This window comes from Tenrec ecaudatus, chromosome 1 (genome assembly GCF_050624435.1).
Source record: "Tenrec ecaudatus isolate mTenEca1 chromosome 1, mTenEca1.hap1, whole genome shotgun sequence".
NCBI lineage: Eukaryota > Metazoa > Chordata > Mammalia > Afrosoricida > Tenrecidae > Tenrec > Tenrec ecaudatus.
The window spans coordinates 183,870,646-183,874,873 of record NC_134530.1 but is presented as its reverse complement, the minus strand read 5'-3'; positions in this window follow the sequence as shown (position 1 = coordinate 183,874,873).

Genomic DNA, 4,228 nt, shown 5'->3' with positions numbered 1-4,228 from the left:
GCTTGGGGACAAGTCAATAAAAATGTGACCTTTTCTTTGTTGGAAGTTTAAAAATTATTGTGTTATTATTATTTTAGTAGAGAAATCAGTGAATAGTAAAGTTGAGAAAAAGTGATGAAATTGATAAGAAAAGATCATTGGCTGAAGAAAGTTATAAAACATAAAAAGTAAAATGACATAAGAAATACAAAATCACTGTTGGTTTTACAAACTTTACCAATTTTTTACCAAGGGGTACGAAACTACTCTTATTTTCCTGTGGATTGCATGTTGCTTCATCTACTTCAAAGAAATAAAATTGCAAATATGTCATTTACTGTAGTTGAATTGACCTCTTCTCTTTGGTTTATCAGGTGCTCTGGGGAGTCAGAATATTAAGTTATTGGTGTTAGGTGAGGTCGAGATGGTCCTGACTGATCATAACCCTATGGACAGCAGAAAGAAATATTACTTAATCCTGTGCCCTCTTCACAGTGTGTTGAGCCCATGGCTGCAACCACGGTCTCTCCATCTTGTTGTGGGTCTTTCTCATTTTGACCGACTCTCCACTAAGTATGATATCCTTTTCCAGGGAATATCAAGGTATGGTTGTCATTTCCAAATGGTGTGCAGAGACACCCTGAGCTATTTTACATTTTTTAGGAAATGGATTTGATGATACTTGATGTCTGTGATCACCAGGGTATTAGCTAGAGGCAGCTCCATTTTAAGAACCTCTCATACCGTATCACTTTTAATGATAGGTGTTTACAACGCTGAGTGTTCAGTAGCTTCTATGAGAAAGAGCACGCTCTGCATGAAAATCGAGTAGGACAGGAAATTAAGAGACAATTTCCAATCTGATTTCACGACTTGATAAATTATGTCATGTCCACAGGCGCATACATCTGATGGTTAAGTAATTCCAATTACTTAAGAATGAAATCAGTATATTGTTTTTCTTTTATTTCATGCACAAACATTTTACAACTGGCTGCAAAGTTATTAGAACACAAGTACTTAAGATATGGACCTGGAGATAACATGAAAGGATGAATCACATGCCAACTACTCTTTGGACCTAGAAGGTTTGGGGTTGTCTGGGTTAAAGTCGGGGCTAGAACTGACTTTTGGATATTTTGGTTTTGATTCCAAGCCTAGATCGATTGATGTCAGAATGAGGTGGCTAGAACACAGCATGCAGGTCTTGGAAGTGTGGTTAGTGGCTGCTGAGTTAATTGTGACTTGGGCTGACCTCCCGTGCCAGGGTGACATTGTTTCAGGTTTCAAGTCTGTGACCTTTTGGGAGCAGATCTCTAGGCCTGCTCCCTGAGGTGCCTCTGGTTGGGTTTTGGACCAACAAACTTTTGGCTGGTCGTTGAGTGAGTGCTTAATCCCTGGCACTGTTGCACCAGCACTGAATCAATTCTGACCCATAGTGACTCCAAGAGTGGAATGAATTCCAATAGTGGAATTATAACATTAATAATTTCAAGGGTTTCAATTGTTTCCCATCTGTGACTCAGCCATCACCACTGGTGGTTCAGTCATAGCCTTTGAAGTGACAGTGGAATGGACCTCGACTTTTTAAAAATGCAGTGAACCAAGGTGTTCACTGGAACGGGACAAATTATGGGTCAGATGCCTGTGAGGAGCCTCATCCCCCTCGGAGAAAACAAAGGCAATGTGTGAGCTGCAAAACCACCAGATCTCTGGACTGAGTAGAGAACAGATGGTGGCCCTCCCCACTGCTGTGATGGCGTGTTACTCTCCACAGTCCTGACAATGCTCCGCGCCACACATCAGGCTCTTGAACGGGCTCAGCCTGTCTTTCCCGAGCCTCCCATTCCAAGTTTTGACCTGTAGCTTTCCCTATTGCTTATAGTTCTAGATCACCCAGATTAAAAAAAAATACATGTCAGTTCTAGTTTCATTTCTCAGTCATGAGTGAAAGCTACCATAGACTCTTAAAATCTTTTTAGCATATGAAAATGTCACAGAATACTGGTTTGTACAATCACAGGATAATGGCTTGTCCTTCAGTGGATTGTGGCATTTCACACGTAATCCTCATGGCTAGTAACTGGGAGTCAGTGCCCACTTAGGCCCTGTGAGCAAATCAGCAAACCTGGTAAGTCCGTTGTGTTGGAGCAAGGCCATGTTATGGGAGTTCTCTCCACCAGCTCTCACTTCCTCAAGCCCATTCCTAAGCCCGTCCACCATGAACCAAACGTCCTGCCAGGCTCCACGTGTACCTTGACAGGTGCAAAGCCACAGCAAGCTCCCTAGGCTGGAGGAGAAACTCAATACTTAACAATAACCAAGGGATGCGAGTCAGTCTCTCCAATAGTAAAACAGCTGGTATGGAACTGGATAGCTAAAAGTTCCTTTCAAGACCCTTGAAACTATTAATGTTATAAATTTAGCTGGGTGAAAGAGTAACAAAAAATAAACACCATGGCTTATACATATTTGTCAAATTCCAAAGGAGAGACGCCTTTCTCTCTATATTCATAACAGATTTTATAAGCGCCCTTACCCCCACCCCCTCGAAAAAAAAGGTCTCACACTGTGTTAGCACTATCAATGGAAATACTTAAGAACAACTGATACCTTTTTGCATTAAAATCCAAATGGCTCCCTTTGAGTTAACCATTTCATAATCTATCTAGGAGCGTACTTACCAGTGTACACAGAAGACTTGTCAATATCTGACTTTACCGACTCATTGCAAGTGCTCAAACATTTACTACATTCCTTGTACTATGGGGCAGAGAGAGACTTTATACCTCCTGCAGGGCCTCAGGCAGAGGGAGTGGCCTTGGGGGTGAAGTGATTCTTCCCTGGACCATAATCAGAAGAGGAAAAATCAGAGATTATATCTAGTTACTCATTTTAAAGCCGAGCAAGCCCATATGGTTAAGTTGATTCCAACTCAGTCTCTGGGCAGAGCAGAACTACCCCATGGGGGTCCCAAGGCTCGAATCCATACAGAAGTCTGCTACAGCCCCTACCTCCCAGTCGCCGGTGGATTCAAACCACTAACTTCTGGGTTATCAGGCAAGCACGTTAGCCACTGCCCCACCAAACCTTCTTTATGTACCTGTGATTCCTGTTGTCAATGACTCTGCCACGGTTAGAACTGTGGACCTCAAAGCAATCACCATGGGTCTGTGTAAACCAATGTCCTGGGCATCCCCAGCACACAAAATGAACCCTGCTTAAGAGATAAGGAATGTCCTGTAGAATTTGTAACCTAAGATTAGACATTGGTTATATTTTAACCTTTCAATTAATTGAAACAGTAAAAATCTGAGAGAGCTTGAGATAGGAATGAAGGTCTGGGTCACCCCACCAGGCAAAAAAAAAAAAACCACAACCAGGTGAGGTGCTTGCTCAGGGCAAAGGTAATACAGAATGGGTAGTAGAAGAAGGTAGTTCTACCTATCAGTTATGACCACATGATCAATTGAAAAAGCGAGATTTGTAATTGTCAATGTATTTTCTTTCTGTGTGCTTATTGCATATATTTCCTCTGTTCAGGTATGCTATATCAGATACAATTGGACTCAGTGTGTTTTCATTTATATGTATGATAGATGATTGATAAGTATAAGTGTGATTTCATCAATGTCCGGAAATTAGTGTATATGGCTAAAGAATTGTGTACAGGTGCCAGGTTGGCAACGGGTGGATTGAGATAGTTTATTGTGCCAGCCTGGCTGATAAACACATGTGGGATTAATTGAAGGGCGGAAAGATAAATGGCTCCGCGAGCCTCGCCGTTCTTGTCTCTCACTCTTTGATCATCGACCAGTGTGCAACTGCCTCCTTGTTTTGTGCCTCAATTTGCAAGCTACACTATCTGTGGGATATCTAACCTGTAGTCTGTGTCGCTGTAATTTGAGTGAGGTCCCTTTAAGACCACACAAATGAAATTAACATCTCTTGAGCTGGGGACTGACTGTTGGTGAACTGCCTTGCTGTTTTCTGCCTGTGCTGGGACAGCCTGATTCTCTCTACAGAGGACTACCTGGCAGCCTTCAAGACTTAAAGGACTGGCAGTGTCTCACAACTCTCTCATGGGAGTGAGTTGCACTGAGCCATTTGTACTGCTTTATAATTTAACTGTTCATTTCTTGTGTTATCTATCCATCTATCTATCTTTATAAATATATAGATTAAATTATTAGCAATCTGGTTTTGTCTCTCTAGAGAACCCTGTAACACAGAGCTGCTAGTTAGTGAT